This window comes from Gossypium arboreum, chromosome 2 (genome assembly GCF_025698485.1).
Source record: "Gossypium arboreum isolate Shixiya-1 chromosome 2, ASM2569848v2, whole genome shotgun sequence".
Classification (NCBI taxonomy): Eukaryota; Viridiplantae; Streptophyta; class Magnoliopsida; order Malvales; family Malvaceae; genus Gossypium; species Gossypium arboreum.
The window spans coordinates 41,847,142-41,869,749 of NC_069071.1; the positions used below are offsets into that span (position 1 = coordinate 41,847,142).

General features: G+C 38.5%; 1 pseudogene; it reads right to left on the bottom strand.

The window, feature by feature from the left end:
• Positions 1-1,197: 1,197 nt before the first annotated feature.
• LOC128284316 (uncharacterized) lies at positions 1,198-16,182 on the bottom strand (annotated as a pseudogene).
• Positions 16,183-22,608: the final 6,426 nt, after the last annotated feature.

Sequence of the window (22,608 nt, forward strand, 5' to 3'; positions counted from 1 at the left end):
CTTACCTTAATTCAAGCTTAAAGGAGACCGAATGGCTTAGCTCCCTTTTCTTTCTTTAAATTCGACTAAGAAGAAACAAAGATGAGCACTTTTTTTTTCTTCACACTTTAGCTATTTTACTTATCTTTATTTTATATTATAAAACCATTTAGTTATTATAATACTAATATAAAATACATATATTTTGTATCAAATATCATCATGGCCGGCCACTATCTCAAAAGTGGGGAATTTGACATGCAAGTCTACATTTTTTTTAAAACCATGCATTATTTGACCACTACAATTTAGCCTATCACATTTTCAAAGTTTCACACATAAGTCCTTTTTAATAATTTCACATCCAAATGAAAAAATTAAGACATGATACTTTCACACATAATACTTCACATATAATAAACATAGAAAAGAGCATTTAAATATTTTTGTGACTCGGTTTTGTGGTCCCACAACCATTTTCTGACTAGGGTCAAATTAGGGCTGTCACATGCACCTCTGTCCAGTGCTCCACGGCCAAAACCGTTTCCACCCCTGGCTTGACCATAGCCTCTGGGCGGCTGCTGACCACCCCTCGGTGGTAGTACATCACCTAGGCCTGCATCTGGCACCTAAACTGGCATTCTAGGGCAATTCTTGATCCTATGCTCTATGGATCCATGCACTAGACAAGCTTCCGTCCTCTTCCAACACTCGCCTACAAGACCTTTCCCACAATTAGCACAGGGTGGCACCCCTGGACTAACAACAGGGGGCCCTACTCTAACTGGCCCATTATCTCAGGCCCTAACCCTAGGTCCTTGTCCAACACTAGGAGTCTTAGCCTCCCTTTTATTCTTACCCCTTCTTTTTTCCCGATTTAGGCGCTCAATGTGCTTTACCTCCTCCTCTATCTTTGCTTTCTCCACCAATTCCGAGAAAACTCACTCCCTTTGTGGAGCTATCAATACCCTAAGGCTATCTCTTCATCTGTTCTCAAACCTAACGCAACGTTCATAGTCCGTTGCCACCATTACTCTTGCATACCTACTAAGGCGTAAAAATTCTGCCTCATACTCCGCCACAGATTTATTTCCCTGTTCAGGAACTCCTTCCTTTAGCATACACATAAATCGCACCCACATACTTCCTTTGGAACGCAGTTTTGAAAAACTCCTAAGTGACCTGCTCAGGTTGGGTGCCCTCTTTCACTGTCAGCCACTACTGGTAAGCTTCTTCCCTAAGTAGTGTCACTGCCCCTTTCAAATTTTGTTCAGAAGAATAGTCCAAGTCCTTTATTATCCTTTCGGTGGCTTCCAACCAATATTCAGCCGCGTTAGGAGCCACACCAGCCACGCCTTTAAAGATTTTAGCCCCATTTGATCGAAGTCGCTCTGGAATGGACCCCTGATTTACCATGCCATTATTGGGTCCAGCGACCCTTTCCAAAATCCTCAACATTGCCTGCAACAATGCATCTTCTCCTGCAGCCCGATCATACTGTCTATTCCCCGCCACAGGTGAGCCGGAGCCTCTTTTACTCTAACATCGGGCATATGGCTTGATGCCAACGATTCAGCCCTAACACTTCTGCAGCCTCGGCCACAGCCTCTCGCACCTCTTGTAGCACTCATCGTCGATTCACGTATTTTCTAGATTAAAAATTTTATGAAGTTTTAGTTAGTTCAATAATTAACCCGATGTTTTATGGAAGTAATTTAAGAGAAGATTGTTTTTTGAAAATCCTTTATAGTTTCAGGATCCTACGAGCTTCAGTTCCATTCTAACATAATTATCTAAAGTAACCCTTCTAACTATCTACTGTGTAACAATTTAAACAGGCTTAAGATCCAAAGAACTTACTTGGTTCGACGTTGGAGACTAGGTGTGCCGCTCAGCAATACATCCCCTTTTCCAAGACATTGTAAAAATTATATATTTTTTAAAAAAAACAAAAAAACCAAATAATAAGGCCCACTTCACAGCCCGTGTTTTGCAACTTAGGCTCTGATACCACTAAATATAACACCCTAAACTCAGCCCAGACATTATGGCCAAATCTGGCGTGTCACATTGAAGTGTTTTAGTGAAAATTGTATTTTCATTGAAAACCATTCTTAAAATAAAAGAAAATCTTAATTATAAAAAAAATCCTTTCAATCGCTTGTTCAAAACATATGATTTGATGAAAATAAGTCACCTTAAGAAAATAGTTATGGAAATGTAGAAAAGACATATTATAGTTTAAGAAACCATTTTCAACACCATATAATTACATCTCATAAAAATAATATTCCAAATAATAACAAAATGGAAGCTTATTACATTCTGGTCTAAAAAGTACTTAATAAAATAGAAACTTATATGCATCTAAAAGAAAAATAAGTCCCAGTTTAACACATCATAGCTACACTTTATTCAAATACTTCAATATCGCTATCAAATGGTCAGATGTAGCTCGGTTGGAGAATATTTCATTTTAAACAAAATAGTCCTTATTAGTGTCGGGAGACATCACACTATCACATATTTGTGGCATGTATAACTAAACTCTTACACTTGCTACGTTAGTCTGAGAATCGACTAAACCTGCTCTGATACCACTAAATGTAACACCCCTTACCCGTATCCAAGGTTGGGCTAAGGTACGAGGCGTTACCAGACAAACATACAAACATTAAACTAAAATACGAGCCATAAAATTTTATTCATATTTCAAAGCGTTCATTCTCTTACACATAGTCCCTTATTTGAGTCTACGGAGCCCAAAACATACTTTAGAAAGGGTTTGGGACTAAACCGAGAACTTACGAAAATCTTGAAAATTTCATGCTTTAAGGCTCCACACGCCCGTGTCCCAAAGTCGTGTTCCATACACAGCTGAGACACATGGTCGTGTCTCTGCCTGTGTGGAACATACCTAGACTATTTTCCAAGCTTTGGTCCACCTTGATCTCTTACACACTTATACAAAATCAAAAGCATATAACATGGTATTCATTTAATGATTAAACATCCTCAATTAAACCACAAACATAGCATTTGTATGTCATCATACATGTGTCTCTCATATTCATTTTACCTTGTTTATTATAGTACCACTTATACATTTATACCAAGATTATCATCTTACCAAATAATCATCAAGCATTCATATTTAAAGCTAGATCATATCTTTATAAAATACCATGATTCAGATGCGCAGAATAACATGTTTGCCTGAAACATTTCAATTCAATTCCATACCCAACAAGCATTACATTGAGACTAGTCATATATATATATATATATATATATATATACATGTCATGATACATAACATTCTCTTTTTATTTTCTTATAAACACATACCATTTATTTCATTATATCAATATTTCATATACCATAGTTTCCATGTATTCCACATATATTTATTTTCCTCCTTCGCCTCTCCATTCCACGTCCTTAATGTATATAGCATTCTTGTAAGTACGATTTCACAATTTACTAATAAATGTTCACATCAAACTGTCCACACGAGTCATAGTCACTTAATTATTTATAATTCGAGATACAGAGCTCCAAATTAAGATCCGTAAATTTCCCCTAAAACTAGACTCACATATCTTTCCATCATAAAATTTTCATAATTTTTGGTTTAGCCAATTAGTACATTTTATTCATTAAAATTTCCCCTTTTTCACTTTTCGACAGTTCGACCTCTCTTCACTAAAAATAATTATCTCACAAGACAGAACTCGGATAATGTTCTTGTTGATTTATCTTGAAAATAGACTCATTATGGATTTTAAAAATATAATTTTGAGCCTCTAATTATTTTTATCCAAATTTTTGTGACTTTCCAAAGTCAGAACAGGGGATCATGTAATCATTCTGAATCAGTCTTACAAAAACATAAATATCTCAAAATATAGAAATCCTTTGCTTTCTATGTTTCTTTTATATGAAAATAGACTCATTAAGATTTAATTTGATATCTCATTCAATCTCTGATTCAATTTATACTATTTTTGGTGATTTTTCAAAATCACGTCACTGCTACTGTCCAAAACAGTTTTATTGCTAATTCACTCTTTCACACTTTCTTTGTATTAACCTCATTTTAACATACATATCACAAATCATTTTCACCACATTTCATACATCACAAGTATAGGCCCATGATCACAAGGTCACCATAAAATCATCCTCATGTATAACTTACTTGTTTATAACCTTACCACATCTGGTCACTTAATGAACACATCATTCACATAACCAAGTTCCTGCACTTATTCATCACAAAACTCACAAAGCAATACATAGAGAGTCTCCGTTGAACACTTGGATCAATCCTCGATACTTGGTGGTTTCAGCACATAGCTCCACCCATCATATAGTTCGGCTCTCTTGTACACATGGTGAACACTTATTACCACCCATGTGACCTAGCAGGTTTATCTCGTAGCTCTCTTGTCTACATGGTGTCCTTCACTTGGAACCACGCATGCGACCTAGCTACATATATCCCGTAGCTCTCTTGTCTACATGGTGTACACATAGTATCACCCATGCGACCTAGCTACATCATAATGTCTTGTAGCTCTCTTGTACACATGATGTGCACTCAAGACTATACATGTGACCTAGCTACATACCATCTGTATCATCCAATCTTTCCGAAGGTTCAACCGGATTTTCTCTCTTTTCCAACAATTTTACCAATCAAGTAATTATCCACAAACATATTTCCAATATTTTTATAAAATATCATAATACAAGTAATAGTGATGTATTACTTACATATAAACTTACATCTCATTTAATATCAACGCAATAACATTAAATTACACATTGTCTTATTAAAAATCATATGAACTTACAATTTCCCATAATATCCATAATCATAGAAATCACATTTATGTATGATAATTCAATGCACTTCATGTACCATAGACATATTTTTAAATCAATTCATAAACTTGGCACCATAATCATTTAATTTAACATAATTCAATTAATTCACTAAATTTAACTTTCAAATATAAATTACTGACATTATTGTTGTATTATTATCATACCAACTTACATACTTTCAACACCTCGGAGATCATAGTAAATATATCAATTTTACATTGAAACATGCATAAATTAATGCTTATTATACATATGAACTTACCTTGATATTAAAACGGCCATTTTACCAACTTTCCCAATTTTCAATTTTCTCTCATTCTAGGTTCAAATCTCGTTTTTCGAGATCTAAAACATCATATTTTACTTATTTAATTAATGTACTATTCAAAACAGTCCTTAACTCAAACTTTAGAAAAATTACAATTTTGCCCCTAAACTTTTGCATATTTACACTTTTGCCCCTAGGCTCGGGAATTAAACTTCATCCCTTATTCTTATGTTTTATGACATGATGATCACTTTTCCCTTCTATGGCAACATCAAATTCTCACTCTAACATATACTTATGACTATTAGGTATTTTTACCGATTAAGCCCTTTTGCTCGTTTTCACTTAAAACCGAGTAGCACAAGTTGTCTAACATAATTTAAAACCTCATATTGTATCATAAAACACCAGAATACACAAAATTTACTTATGGGTATTTTTCCAAATATGAACCCTAGCTTAAATTATTGCTAGAATAAGGTTAATCAAATTACCAGGATTCTAAAAACGTAAAGAACTTGAAAAACGGGGTTAGAACGGACTTACAATTGAGCTTGGGAAACTTGAAAACCCTAGCCATGGAGTCTCCCTTGGTATACACGTCCATGGTGAAGAAGATGAGCAAAATTGGCTTTTAATTTTGTATTTTAATTCATTTTACCCCTAAATGACCAAAATACCCTTACTACTAAACTTTCCAAAAATTCCATCCATGTCCAATTTTTGTCCATAACTTAGAAATTGGTCAAATTGCTATTTAAGACCTCCTAATTAATATTTCAAATCAATTTCATACTAGAAACTTCTAGAATGCAAGTTTTGCAACTTATTCAATTTAGTCCCTAACTTCGAATTAAGCACTTTATGCATAGAATTTCTTCACGAAATTTTCACACAATCATGCAATCATATCATAGACCTCAAAATAATCATAAAATAATTATTTATATCTCAAATTTTGTGGTCCCGAAACCTCTGTTCCAACTAGACCCAATTTTAGGCTATTACATGACCCTTAATTCCCAATTCAGCTTCATCACTTTCCCCTTCTCATCTCCTCGTTTTTCTCTCTGATAACTCCCCAATCTATTTCCTAAATTTTATCTTTTGAACACTCCCCATAGAGTCCATCATCATGCCACTTCCAACCTTCTAGAAGGCCAAAATTAAACTCCCAAAAATACTAAGCTAGGATTCGAACCTCGGATCTCCTTGATATCCACTAACACCACCTCCCTACACCCTAAGTGGCGTTACTTAGCCACTCCTCCACAAGGATTTTTGATGCCATTTTCCCCTATCTTTATTTAAAAGCCCATCTACTCCCAACCCAGATTCTTTTAATAATTAAATTAAAATTCCTCCACCACAAAACTCAACCTAGAACTTCTCCAACAAACCTAGACACTTCAAATTCCTTAAAAGCCAACAAGTCATTTGTCATTTTCTTGCTCACTTAAATTTTTTATGAAACCCAAAGCCCAAAGCCCAATTCATCTAGGCCCAAAATTCGGGGCATTACAAATTCAGCTAGCATGGGTAGGGACTTACTTGCATGAATTTGTATTTTTATGAGCTAAGGACAAAATTGTAAAGATCTTCAAATATTAGAGGCAAAAGTGTAATTTTTCCATAATATGATTTTTGGGCTAAATTGAATAGAATGATAATTAATAAGTTAAACTTGGTTGCATATAGATCAAGAAAAATAAAGTTTGGATCTATATCAAGTTAAACTTGGTTACATATAGATCAAGAAAAATAAAGTTTGGATCTATATCAGGGGAAAGATAAGGTATTGGACTAATCGATCCATTTTGTCGTTTTTGTAATTGAGGTAAGTTACTATGTTAATAAGCATTAATATAATTGTATTTTAAATGCTTTATTATTGAATTAATTGTGAATACGACCTTACAGATATGTTCGAAGAAGATTCGATAATTGGAAATCCTAGTTGAACCATAGGAATAGTTTAGGATACGAATGATATGTCATTAAGGGTTATGTGTTTTGGGTGCTGATCCGTATGTCCTACCGGTGGCTGAGTTTTCTGGCATGTGTTGTGGATTCTTGTCAGCTTTTGTGAGCAGCAACGTGTAGCTACGTCTCGACTATTAGCTTGTGTGAGTAGACTCGTTGATAGCTCGAGAGTGAGCATTATATGAGTTATGAGGTTGAGATAGCTTTGGCTATGTATTGGCACTTAGGGTTCGAGATTCCTGAGTATCTGATATTATTCCAAATGGTTCAACGGGTATATCAAGGATATGGATGAGTATGAGATTGATACGAGTTAGTATAGGTATGTACATGAATCATACAAGCATTGAATCGAAGAAACTTGTGAATTTCGTATCAAACCTTGTGAATGAATATGTGATAGATTTTTGAACCAGTATGAGTTACATTATGAAATGTTTAATTACTTAAATTGTGTAAATATGGTAAGTTGAGTTTATTACTATATGAACTTACTAAGCTTTATAGCTTATTCTATTTACTTTTTCGTGTTTTTTAGTAAATAGAGAAGCTTGCTCGAATTTGGGAGTCATCGAAGATCTCATCACACTATCAAGCTTTAATTTTGGTACTTTTGAACTTATGTTTTTGGTTATATGGCATGTATAGGAGTTGTGGTTATATGGTATATATGTTGGAAATGGGTTTAGCCATTTGATTTGGTTTGTAAATGATGAATGTTTGGTTATCTGTATAGCCATGTGATTTGGCTTATTTTGGTATATTTTGTGATGTATATATATATATGTGCAAATGGCTTTTTGTTATGTGGTTGATAATGGCTATGTAATGCTTGTTTTGGATTGGTATTTTTGGTATCAAATAGTTGAAAGTTGAGATTTGTATGCTTGTGGTTTTAGGCAATATAGTGCAGAATTGAAAGTGACCATTTAGGTGATTTGAGAATGTAAAATTGGTATGAATTGAATGGCTTATTGTGATATTTGGGTGTCATGTGGTTGTGGTATGAAATTAGCATGAATTAGGCTTGGTTATATTGGTTTGAAGGCCTATTTATGCCATGTTATATTCCTTTTGATTTGTGTAGGTAAAAATGCAAGTTAGGGTGGGAAAGATGGCTTAGTAAAATAGCCTATTTTTGTCCACATGGGCAGAGACACGGCGTGTGTCTCAGCCGTGTGTGCACACAATCTTGTGTCCCCTAGTGTTTAATTAGAAATCAAGTTAGTATGCTCCACACGGCCCAACACATGGACATGTGACTTGGCTATGTGGCAAAAGTTAGTTTACCCTACAGTTTTGGCACAACCTAGCACACGGCTTGGGACACAGGTGTAATGCCCCGAATTTGGGCCTAGAAGTATTGGGCCTTGAGTATGGGTCTATAAGGAGGTTGTATATAAGTATTTAATTGTGCAAGGAAATGACACAATTAAATGTCTACTCAAGTGGTTAAGGGTCCTGAGAGGAGTTGGAAAAGTCTTGGGTTCAAACCTGGGCTTTAGCAAAAATTTTGGTTTTAAGTGAATAAAACCCTAGGTGCTTGGATGAAGGCCTTTTAAATTATTGTGTTAAACAAATGTCGTAAGGAAGCATGTGGTCTAGTGGTTGTGGCATCATTAAGGTTGTAAGGGATCTTGGGTTCAAGTCTTAGCTCTTGCAATTTATTTTGGTTTTTCTTTTAAAGGAACCTGGATTTTGGCCTGTAGACCTTTTAAATAATTGAGGCTAAAATAGTGACACAAAGAGTCTTGTGGTGTAGTGGCAAGGTGACGTGTTACGCAACTATGAGGTCTGAGGTTCAAGTCTTAGGATGCGCAATGGAGTATTTATTTTGTTGTTTGAGCTATGTAGGAGGTAGAGTTGGACTGGAACTTTATGGTTGAAGTGGTCATAAAAAAATAAGGAATATTCCTAATGGTTGAAAGTAATCCCACATCGGGAAGCTAACATGAGCATTGGTGAGAAGCTGGCTTTAAATAGAGCGAACAAGATGATTTGGTGATCACTGGTTTTAGGAGGGATTATTTCATACCTGCTTAACCAAGGTTGGTGATCATGGACTTCGACGAGTTCTCATAAACAGGTGTGTATTCACACCCTTCTTTGTTAGAAGTCAGCAAAAGCTTAAACTTCGACATTTGGGGCCTCACGAGCGTGCGATCACTTGTGGGGTAAACTGAGCCCACGAAACATGGGCGTACATCGAGGAAGGCCACCATGAGCGATCTCATAGGCCTGGGCCACAATGGGCCCATAGGCTCGCATGGGTAAACTTCATTGTTAAGTGGGACGTAGATAAACTTGTCATGTCGTGCACACGACTTAGGTAGTTCTGGGCCATGTTGGGCCTAGATGGGTCGCGTGGGCCCAATGGGCTCGTGGGCCTTATATGGATTAAATCTGTAATTTGTGATAATTATTGGACTAGGCTATGCGGGTCACATAGTCGTATCTAAATTTGGGCTAAATAGGCCATAAGAGGGTGTGGGCCCACTTGGACCAAGTAATGGGCCTTGGGCCCATTTACACTGTTATGATCATTTAGGTTATCTGTGTTGCTGAGACGACTGTAGACCTTTGGAGAGGTCGTTATCTGAGCTGAGACCCCAATATTAGTAAAATTATCGAAATACGCTTGTAGTCTAAAATGATCGTAGGACCCCTATATGGTAGAATGACGATTATGCCCTTATGCTTCGTATGACTGAAGTGCTTATGATTTACATATATGATTGTACTGAGTATGACTTTGCTACACGTATTATTTATGACATGACATACTGCATGGGGTTGGGTTATAATGGACGGAGGAAGTGTATGGCCTGTAGTCATTCTGTACAAGGCTTTCAGCCTTTCTATGATACTTATGGCTTATAATCGTTCTATTAACTGGCAGCGTTGTTGTGATATTTACAGCCTTTAGTCGTTCTGTCTACGGCATTGAGTCGTTCTGTTGACTTAGTGACACAATCGGTGCTAAGCTTGGTGTGTGCGTCGATTTTATCCCAACATGGTGTGTTGGTTGGTACAGATGGTGTATTGTTGGACTGGTCTAGATATCTGTCTGCATATCTACATCTGATAATGATTCTATATTAGGCTTAGGCCCACCTGATTCTGTTAATGGGCTAGGCCCAACTGTTACTGATATTGAGAATGGGCGAGGCCCAATTGATTCTAATGAGGGCTGAGACCCAAGTGAAATTGTACTGGGCTTAGGCCCACACTTATTGTTCTGTTACTGTAATGGGCTCCGGCCCAAACTAATTTTGAATTTTGTCTATTTACTAACTATTTTAATTTAGGAGGGATTGCTGTAACGCCCCAAAAATCTCAAAATCTCGAACTTTCTTTTTTTTCGGTTTCGATAAAAAAAATTGTGCTTAACATTCCTAGTCAAGTGTTAGTTATGTGATAGTAGGTCTTGGTTAAGGTTTGAGTTCGAACTTAGGGGTGAAGGAAATTATGTTTTAATTATTAAAAAAACCTTGTGGGCAAGTAGGTTGGCTTTTAAATAAATGAAGGAAGAATTGGACACAAGAAAGCCTTGTGGTGGAGTGGCAAGTGGCGTCTCATGCATGACAAGGAGGTCCGGGGTTTGAATCCCTCCTTGCTCAAAAGAAGGATTTATTTTTGCTTAAGGGATGAACAGTGGTGGCGTTGGATATGAACACTGTAGGGAGTGATAAGAGGAGAAATTTGAGGAGGGGATTAAGGAGTTATCAGGGAGAAAAATTAGGAGATGAGGAGTGAAGAAGAGGTGAAGCCGAATTGGGAATTTGGGCATATGAAATTTGGCCATAGAGGCTATATATAGGTGTCGAATGTGAGGTTGCCAGGCTAATGCTGAATTCTCCCTCACCTTGTTGCCAGAAGGTACCTTTTTCTCCAAAGATCTAAAAGCCAAAAATCCCTTGTTCTTCCTTCTTTTTCTTTGTGTCGATTCTCCATTCTTCCATACTCAAAGTTTTCTTTTTGATTCACCTCTGGTTTTAAACGAATTCTAATTTTCTTTGTGCCAGATAACCTTTTTCACCATACAAGTTTCAAGAGCCGAATATCCTCTGTGCCACCACTACCCTTTCCACTCGGTCAATTCTACTGTAAGTGCTTTGTTCTCTCAATCGATTTTGCTAGTATAGATCACTCTGTCCCTCATTTCTTCTGATCAGTTTTGGTAGGACTAGTTTCGAATCCTAGTCTTCTGGATCCCTGGCGATTTGCTCTTTAGGTGTGAGATTTTGGTAGGAGTTCTTCACTTCAGTAAGGGTTGTGATACGATCCGCCTCGGAAGAGTTGAGTCGTATTAGTGTGCCCGATCGTCAACAAGAAGTTACGTTAGGTTTGATTAAAAAGGTCAGATGAAGGAAAGAAGGGTATTGGTTTTGGGTTCGGATTAGAATAGGTAAGAAAAGTTTGAAAATTCGGGTTTGGAGTCCGAATAGGTATGGATGAAGGAATTGGTTCAATTAGGTAAATGGAGAAATGGGATTGAACAAAAAGTGCAAACAAGAACCAATACCGATTTGGTATCGACCCGTTGTTTATAAGCTCTTTTAGTTCGGTTTGGAATTGGTAAAGGAAAGACCTCGACCCACTATCTAACAAGATAGGAACCTCAGTATGTTTGAACGCCACACTACGAGTAGTGATAAGTTCGGTTTCGACAAAGAGCAACGGCTGACACACTAGAACGCTAGGAAGCCAATCGAATCTTTGAACGAAAATTGAGAAAAGTTTTTTGCCTAACAAATTTGGCAGCATAACATTTACAAAAGTCCAAAAAGTTCTTTACAAAGTAACACAAGCCACAATTTATAGTGAAGGCAAGGGATAGCCGAATAGGCTCTTGAGGTAGCTAAATGGTTTCTGAAAATTCCAAAATTTTTGATGAAGCTTCCTTGAAGTTTCTTGTGCATGGAGAATGGTAAGGGGCAGCTTCTAGATGCCTTGATTCAATAGAAAAATTGAATGAATTTTTTGGGAGCTGAAATGCCATCAATAGGTTCGGCCAAATGCTTGAATTTGGAATTAATACTGCTGCTTGATTCAGCCGAATGTTCATGTGATTAAGGAGCTGTCTAGAGCACTTCAATAGTCTTAGAATGTGAACAAACTGATTTGAACAGCCACACATGTGTGAACAAACAAAACCGAACAGCCCTTGGTGTGAAAGGAATAATCGGGTGGGTGTGAACAGCCTTAATTTGTCTTGGGCAGCCAATCGGTCTTCTTGAAGAGTTGTAAGGTTTGGCTGAATGGTCACTTAGGGAACACCAAAGATCAGCACACCAATTTTAAATCATCCATGCACCTATGCCATCCAAGGGGTAATGTACAACATTTAATTCAGCAAATTAAATCCCTTTTAGACACATTAAATTCGGCAACATAAATAAATCTTGCACCATAAATTAGGCTGGACATAATTAATCTTTGTAATAGTTAAGACATATTTAATTGGTCCTAATTAATTAAGTACTTAATTTAGAACATAATTAAAACATGTCCAGATTATGACAAATTAATTATTAAAACAAATAACTAATAAAACTAACAGCAACTTAAATGATTTATTCCAGCATAATAAGCATAATAATGAAATGAGTGAAACGAGCTCGTTGAGCTAAGTTAAGTTGAAGTTGAGCTGATTTGAGCTTGAAGGAGTATGCATGGTTTGCTTGGCTTGCTGGTCCAAGAGCTTTCAAGAAGTCCAGCAACGGTTTCACCCCAAACTCTATCAACTAAGGTTGTTGTTGCGTCTTTGAATCTCTTTGCTCGAGCTCGAGTGATCGGTCCTACGGGCAATTCGAGAGGATCTTCATTGGCAGCCGACAACTCGGGAGGCGTGGTTGTATCAGTCCCCCTCTCTTCGAAGCGATTTGCCCCCAAATCGTCACCTATATCATAGAAAGAGAGATCAGCTACATTAAAGGTAGCACTTACATTGTACTCACCTGGGAGATCAAGTTTATAAGAATTATCATTTATTCATTCCAAAACTTGAAACGGCCCATCTCCTCTCGGCAATAACTTCGACTTTCGCTGAGCCGGAAACCTTTCTTTTCGCATATGAACCCACACCCAATCTCCGGGTTCAAAAACTACTCGTTTTCGGCCTTTGTTCGCATTACGCACATAGGACTCAGTCCTAGCCTCGATATTGGCCCTCACCTTGCTATGTAAATCCTTGACAAAATCGCCTTTTCTTTGCATCTACATGGACAAACCGATCAAGAGGTAAAGGTAATAGATCTAAAGGAGTCAAGGGATTAAAACGTAAACAATTTCAAATGGGGAGAATTTAGTCGCAGAATGGATGAACGATTATAAGCAAACTCAATATGGGGTAGACAGTCCTCCACGTCTTCAAATTCTTCGAACGATGGCCAAGCAAAGTAGATAGAACTCTATTGACAACTTCCGTTTGGCCATCGGTTTGGGGGTGGCGGTGGTCGAAAAAGAAGTTTGGTCCCTAATTTACCCCACAAAGACCTCCAAAAGTGACTTAAAATTTTGCATCTCGGTCCGACACGATCGACGAGGAATGCCATGTAGTCTAACGATATCCCTAAAAACAAGTTCGCAACATGAACGGCATCGTCGGTCTTAGTACAGCAATAAAATGAGACATTTTGAAAATCTATCAACAACAACAAAAATAGAATCCTTCCTCGTTTTTGTGCGGAAGTCCGAGAACAAAATCCATGGAGATGTCAATCCACGGTGCTTGTGAATGGGCAATGGTGTGTACAAGCCATGGGGTTGAACCTTTGATTTAGCCTTTTTGCAGGCTATACACCTTTCGCAAACTCGCTCCACATCTTTTCGCATCCGCGGCCAATAAAAATGTTCATGGAGAGTGGTTAGTGTCTTATTGACTCCGAAGTGTCCCATAAGCCCGCCACTATCGCCTCATGCACTAATAGGTCTCGAACAGATCCACAAGGAATGCATAGTTTACCTTCTCTAAAAGATAGCCCTCGTACCTATAAAAATTTTCAAAAGGACCTTTCTACAAGAAACAAATATCTCTCCAAAATCGAAATCGTTTACATAGGAATCTTTTAATAATGTAAAACCAAGAATCTTAGAATCCAAATATGATAACAGAGTATACCTTCTTGAAAGCGCATCAGCCACAATATTATCTTTACCTTTCTTATATTTGATGACATACGGAAACGACTCAAGGTATTCAACCCACTTGGCGTGGCGTCGGTTCAACTTATGTTGGCCTTTGATGTGCTTCAAGGCTTCATGATCGGAATGAATAACGAATTCCTTAGGCCACAAGTAATGTTGCCATGTCTCAAGGGCTCGTATGAGTAGCGTACATCTCTTTATCATACACCGGATAGTTGAGTACGGCTCCATTGAGTTTTTCACTAAAGTAAGCCATAGGACGTCCGTCTTGTGTCAACACGGCCCGATTCCAATGCCCAAGCATCGCACTCGATCTCAAAAGTCTTGAGAAATCTGGAAGGGCAAGCAAAGGAGCGTTAGTGAGACAATCTTTGATTTTTATAAATGATTTCTCTTGTTCATCGTTCCAAATAAAAGAAGAATTTTTCTTAATAACAACACTCGTAAGTGGAGCAGCAATTGTGCTAAAATTCGAAACGAATCGTCGGTAGAAACTTGCTAGGCCATGGAAACTTCGAACTTGCATAACTCTCGTAGGCCTTGGCCAATCTCGTATGGCCTTAATCTTCTCTTGGTCTACCTCAAGACCATCCGCACTAACTACAAATCCTAGAAAAATAGTTTTGTTAGAACAAAAAGAACATTTCTTTAAATTAGCATATAAGGTCTCTTTCCGCAAAACTTCTAAAACAGATTTAAGATGACTTACATGTTCTTCCATAGATTTGCTGTAAATCAATATATCGTCGAAATATACCACACAAAACTTACCGATGAAAGGCCTTAAGACATGGTTCATTAGTCTCATGAACGTACTTGGAGCGTTGGTAAGGCCAAAAGGCATAACCAGCCATTCGTATAGTCCGTGCTTGGTCTTGAATGCTGTTTTCCATTCGTCTCCTTCTCGCATCCGAATTTGGTGGTAGCCACTCTTCAAATCGATTTTTGAGAACACTTTGGCCCCACTAAGCTCATCTAACATGTCATCTAAGCGAGGAATGGGATGACGGTATTTGATTGTTATCTTGTTAACGGCTCGGCAATCCACGCACATGCGCCATGTTCCATCTTTTTTCGGTACCAATAATACGGGAACAGCACAGGGACTTAGGCTCTCGCGAATGTAGCCTTTTTCCATCAGCTCATTGACTTGTCTTTGCAACTCCTTGGTCTCCTCCGGATTGGCTCGGTAAGCAGGTCGATTTGGAATAATCGCTCCTGGCATGAAATGAATTTGATGCTCGATTCCACGAAGTGGTGGAAGACCACTCGGGGTTTCTTCCGAAAAAACGTCTTGGAAATCCTACAACAAAGACAAAATAGGAGGGGGTAGGGTATCGGGTAAATCGTTAGTAGAAATTAATGCTTCCTTGTACAAAAGTACAAGAATAGTTCGATTCATCACCAAAGCCTTCCTCACATCACTAACTCTTGCAAAAACACTCATTTTCTCGATTTTCTTTTCTTTTTCTTCTTTTGCTTGGATATTTTCTTGTCACTCTCTTTTGTTTTCTTTTCTTATTTTTCTCTTCTTTTATTTTTTTACAACTTTCTTTTTCTTTTTCTTTTTCTCTCATTTGCTCAATAGAAGCTTTTAGCTTGATTTGGTCTTCATACACTTGTTTGGGAGTCAATGGTGCCAACGTCACATTCTTTCCCATGAATTTGAATGTATACCGGTTGGTATACCCGTCGTGTTGAACTCGTCTATCAAACTGCCACGGTCGGCCAAGTAGCAAATGCCCCGCATGCATCGGTACGACGTCACAAAGAACTTCATCTGAATACTTGCCGATGTTGAAAGAGACAAGTACTTGCTTCGTTACCTTAAGCTCTCCTCCGTCGTTGAGCCATTGTAGTTTGTAGGGGCTCGGATGCTTGGTAGTAGGTAAACCAAGTCTTTCAACCATCATGGTACTTGCTACATTGGTACAGCTGCCTCCGTCGATAATTACGCTATAGACTTTGCCTCCGACTTGGCACCGAGTGTGGAAGATATTCTCTCATTGGAGATCATTCTCCGTTCCTTGGAGACTTAGACTTCGTTTTACAACAAGTAGTTCTCCTTCCATGGGTTGTTCCACGTCCTCCTCGACTTCAGAAGCTGATTCAGATTCTTTCTCCTCCTCATCCTCCGTTTCGATCTCGCCATCGGCTCGCAATACCATGGTCCTTCGATTTGGGCATTGGCTTGCTATGTGGCCTCTTCCGAGACACTTAAAACACTTAATATCCCGATTTCGATAGTATGACGATTCGGGTGCCTTGCCTTTGTTCATTTCGGCGATGGGCTTGTTGGTTTTTGGAGGTACCGTGGTCTCCTTCCCTCGCGGATTGGCAGGTCCCTTTACTTGATCCTTGGCTCCACCTTGAAGGGTTGGAAGTGGGAAACCCTCGACTTGGACCTTTTCTCTTGAGTTGTCTTTCCACCTTGATGGCCATATGGACCATATCAACCACTTCAATGTAGTGTTGTAATTCCACTACGTTTGCTATATCTCGATTTAGACCAGCCAGGAATCGCGCCATCGTTCCTTCGGGATCTTCTTGGACATCCGCTCGAATCATCGCAATTTCCATCTCTTTGTAGTAATCCTCGACACTTTTGGACCCTTGTGTGAGATTTTGGAGTTTTTGGTGCAACTCCCGGTGGTAGTACGCAGGGATAAATCGTTGCCTCATCACCGCCTTCATTTCGGTCCATGTAGAGATAGGACGTTCACCATTACGCCTCCGACTAGTGGTTAGTTGTTCCCACCAAATCATGGTGTAGTCCGAAAACTCTATTGCTGCTAGTTTCACCTTTTTATTCTCGGAGTAATTGTGACAATCGAACACCAACTCTATCTTTTTTTCCCACTCAAGATAGGCCTCCGGATCCGATCTACCTTGAAACAGTGGAATAGTCAGTTTAATGTTCTTGAGATCATCATCTTCGCGTCTTCGATCTCGTTGTCGGTGTTGCCTACGTCGATCACTAGCATTAGACTCTTGTTCACTTTCAAGATCACTAAGGTCATTTGCTTCATCGTCTTGGGCCCTTCGTCTTCCCCGGTTCTGATTTGGTCTCTCCCGTCTTGGTCTAACCCCCTAGGGTGTTCTTTCACGTTGGCCATTCACTTCAACTTGGAACAAACGGTCTTCGATGGGATTGAGCCTTCGATCTAGGAGTCGTTCCATTTCTCGTAATAAGGCTTGCATGTTTAAGTCGGGGACGTTGCGAATGGGTTGTCTTGCCAGACGATCTTCCACGCTATGATCGACTCTTGTGACATTAAAGCGTTATTAAAGTAAACCTCACCACAAAAGCTCACAATCTCGAAAAGGAAAAGAAGTTGTTTCTCTCACACTCGTGTTTGCACTCGAAATTAGGCTTTTACCTCCACTCTATTGCACTTACAACTCTCGTGCCTTTTACCTCTCTTAACCTTTTCTCGTGATTTCGTAAGCAGATTCGCTAAGGCTTAGTCCTTGGTCTAGGTGGTCGGTTCAAAAGGGGTAACAAGTGATTGATGTATTCGATTTCGGGTAGGCTGAAAGAATAGGGAATTGGGTTAAAAGTGTGGCGTATTAGGAAGAGTAGGATAGAAGATGGATCGAAAACTATATCAAATCAAAGCTTGACGATCAACTAACAATTGAATTGCATAAATCACTTTTTTTTTCAATTTTTTTTTCAGAATTTTTTTTTTCAAACTTGTATAACTTTTTTTTTGTACTATATCAGCAAACTAAATACAATAGAAGCACTTTTGTACACGATTTTTTTTTCTCCGGCTGCGTGAATTTTTGTTTTTATAATAACAGCAACAAACCAATCAAAATGAGAAAACTTCGGTATACGAAATTTTTTTTCTATACTTGTTTTTTTTTTTCTCACCCTACCTCGGGAATGCTCCGCTTCGAACGTCTAAGCTTCTTGTTTTAAGTAGCTTTGATACCAGATGATACGATCTTCCTCGGAATAGTCGAGTCGTATTAGTGTGCCCGATCGTCAACAAGAAGTTACGTTAGGTTTGATTAAAAAGGTCAGATGAAGGAAAGAAGGGTATTGGTTTTGGGTTCGGATTAGAATAGGTAAGAAAAGTTTGAAAATTCAGGTTTGGAGTCCGAATAGGTATGGATGAAGGAATTGGTTCAATTAGGTAAATGGAGAAATGGGGTTGAACAAAAAGTGCAAACAAGAATCAATACCGATTTGGTATCGACCCGTTGTTTATAAGCTCTTTTAGTTCGGTTTGGAATTGGTAAAGGAAAGACCTCGACCCACTATCTAACAAGATAGGAACCTCGGTATGTTTGAACGCCACACTACGAGTAGTGATAAGTTCGATTTCGACAAAGAGCAACGGCTGACACACTAGAATGCTAGGAAGCCAATCGAATCTTTGAACGAAATTTGAGAAAAGTTTTTTGCCTAACAAATTTGGCAGCATAACATTAACAAAAGTCCAAAAAGTTCTTTACAAAGTAACACAAGCCACAATTTATAGTGAAGGCAAGGGATAGCGAATAGGCTCTTGAGGTAGCTAAATGGTTTCGAAAATTCCAGAATTTTGATGAAGCTTCCTTGAAGTTTCTTGTGCATGGAGAACGGTGAGGGCAGCTTCTAGATGCCTTGATTCAATAGAAAAATTGAATGAATTTTTGGGAGCTGAAATGCCATCAATAGGTTCGCCAAATGCTTGAATTTGGAATTAATCTGCTGCTTGATTCAGCCGAATGTTCATGTGATTAAGGAGCTATCTAGAGCACTTCAATAGTCTTAGAATGTGAACAAACCGATTTGAACAGCCACACATGTGTGAACAAACAAAACCGAACAGCCCTTGGTGTGAAAGGAATAATCGGGTGGGTGTGAACAGCCTTAATTTGTCTTGGGCAGCCAATCGGTCTTCTTGAAGAGTTGTAAGGTTTGGCTGAATGGTCACTTAGGGAACACCAAAGATCAGCACACCAATTTTAAATCATCCATGCACCTATGCCGTCAAGGGTAATGTACCTACAACATTTAATGCAGCAAATTAAATCCCTTTTAGACACATTAAATTCGGCAACATAAATAAATCTTGCACCATAAATTAGGCTGGACATAATTAATCTTTGTAATAGTTAAGACATATTTAATTGGTCCTAATTAATTAAGTACTTAATTTAGAACATAATTAAAACATGTCTAGATTATGACAAATTAATTATTAAAACAAATAACTAATAAAACTAACAACAACTTAAATGATTTATTCCAGCATAATAAACGCAATAATGAAATGAGCTAAAACGAGCTCGTTGAGCTAAGTTAAGTTGAAGTTGAGCTGATTTGAGCTTGAAGGAGTATGCATGGTTTGCTTGGCTTGCTGGTCCAAGAGCTTTCAAGAAGTCCAGCAACGGTTTCACCCCAAACTCTATCAACTAAGGTTGTTGTTGCGTCTTTGAATCTCTTTGCTCGAGCTCGGGTGATCGGTCCTACGGGCAATTCGAGAGGATCTTCATTGGCAGCCGACAACTCGGGAGGTGTGGTTGTATCAGGTTGGCCGAATAAAATTTAGTAGTAGGAAAGGGTGACATATGATGGATACAAGTCACCCAATATGTTTTTAATAATAAAGGTTAATGCAAATCTGGAAAGTACTCATGATTAGTGATCAAGGAAAAGCTATTAAGACTTGGCGTTTCAGGTAAGGTTAAGATGAGACTTCGGCTTTTGGTAAAGTATTCGATAAGTATATGTGAGTAATCATTGAGTGATATCGATTGTAGGTTCGTGGTAAGGGGGATCGCAGCACGCTTTATTACCAGGTGTGTACATACACCGCACACACACAAGTAGATCGGCAAATCCTAAAATATCGAAAAGCCGAAAAGCTGAAAGTTTGGCTACGGTAGTCTTGCGAGTGCGTAAACATTCGTAAGGGGGAAACCGATAGGTTATCTGAGGCCCAATGGATGATTCCATGAACTTGGGCCGTGTTTTGGCTGACCGGGCCAGGATGGGCTAAGTGGGCCCGATGGGCTGTTGGGCCCATAATAGGCAAAATTGGCTACTTGATGTTAAGTGATGGAAATTATATGAAAGCATGTATATGAATGTGATTTGGGCCTAACGGGCCATACAAATGTGATTTGAGCCTAATGGGCCATATGAATGAGATTGGGCCTAGTGGGCCATATGCACGTATGTAGACTTGTTTGGGCTCTGTAAGGGGTTTTGGGCCTAGTATCTGATAACTGTTTAATTGACATAAAGCTTAATTAATTAATTGCGACCATGGATGAGTCATAAGGTTAAGGTGTGGTAATGGGTATATGTATGTCTAGGATTGGATCTAGGGAGAGCTTGGTACTTAAGCGATCTTAATGACTCACCTCCTCTTCTCTGGAATCTTACCTGGTGCATAGTATCTGTTCACTTTAGCCAACGAGGACTTGTTAACGGGCCAAGGTAAGTAATAAACCTGATAAAGTAAAATTACCAAAATGCCCCTAAGGGCGAAAATGACCAAAATATGCCTATGTGTTGAATGTAAGATTTATGGATGTTACATGTATATCTGCTGCATACATACGATATTCTGTTTAGGTTGCATATGGGTTGGGAATTATGGAACGGAGGAAGTATATGAGGATCGCATGGTTGCTTGACAACCGTGGGTCCACCGATGGCTTTTAAGCCCAATATGTGATTAGCAGCTTGCTGCAATGAAGGTAGTTCATCAACCGGGCTACCATTGATGTGTATCGGATGGGTGGGTCGATATTTATATCCCCACATGATGTGTATCGGGGGACGGAGATGATGTGTAACGGTTGGATTATTGGGGTGGGTTGCACTGCATTGCATTGCGTGTATGATTTTATGGATTGATGAATGCTTATTACTCGTCGAGGGTTGTACACACTGAGTTTTCGAAAACTCATCCCCTCTTTCATTTTTCTCAGGTGATGCTCAGTAGAATGTTCAATGTTTGGAGGGACTCGGAGGTGGCCAACTAGCAAGCCGACTTGGACTTGTTTTTTTATTAAAGAAAGCATATAGTTTCTAGTTTATTAAGTAATTTCAGACTGGAATGTAATAAGGCCTTCCCTTTTATTATTATTTGGATTGTTATCTTTATGCGTTGTAATTATGAAAAGGTGAAACATTGGTTTCCTAAATCATAGATTGTTTTTCTACGTTTCCGCAACTAAATTTTAAAATGACAGGCTTTCATAAATCATATGTTTTAAAGAGACTTATTTTAAGAAGGGTTTTCAATGAAAACAAAGTTTTCACTAAAACACTTCAATGTGCACGCCAGATTCGGCCATAACGTTCGGGCCGGGTTTGGGGTGTTACAATTACACACTGAGTTTTCATAAACTCACCCCATTTATTAACTGTGCAGGTAAACCCCAGCCTTAGGCGATTCGGAGCCGCGAGAGACTTGGAGGTGGCCACACGATCGCTGGTGCTCTGCTGTAGACTTTTTATTTCAATTTTATGTTTTGGAGTTTTAATTCTGTAATAAGGCCTTTGAGGGATTAAATTTTTAATTGGGCTTTTTGATTTCCTTATTTAAAACTGCTAAACATGAATTTTCAAAAATTAATAACTATTTTCAAAAACACTTAAAAATAGACATTTTAAATTTCAAACTTTAATAGCTTCCGTGATTTGAAATATCTTAAAGTACCAATGCCAGACATTAAGTAAACATTTTTGATGAGATGATTGCTAACCTCGAGCAAAAGGTTTCAATTTTAGAATAAACTTTTAACGGCAACTCGATTCTTGAACGACGCTTTGATGCAACACGCCAGATTCAGCCATAATGTCTAGGTCGGGTTTGGGGTGTTACAACAAGCGTGTGTGGCCATTTCTAAGTGCACACAGGCTAGTCACATGGGCATGTGTGTTAGCCGTCTGACCCAAGTTAGATAGTTACACGGGGTCGGACATGGGTTGGGACACGGCCATGTGATCCCATTTTGAATATCCACTTGGCTTATGACACGGGCATTTATTTGGTCATGTGAGACACATGGCCGGGCCACACGGGCGTGTGTCCCCTATATTTTTGAAAAAAAATTTATGTTTTCCAAAAATTTCCTGAGTTATCGGTTTAGTTCCGAACCACTTCTAATGCATCATTTGTGTAACACCCCTTACCCATAACCGACGTCAGAATAGGGTATGAGGTGTTATCGGACATAAGCTCGCAAAATCTTACAAAACCAAGACATAAATTTTTGTCCAAATTTAAAAATTTTCAACTACATGTGCATCGTCCCTTATACGGGCCCACAAGGCCCAACACATACATTGGGAACGGTTCGGGACCAAACCGAGAACTTTG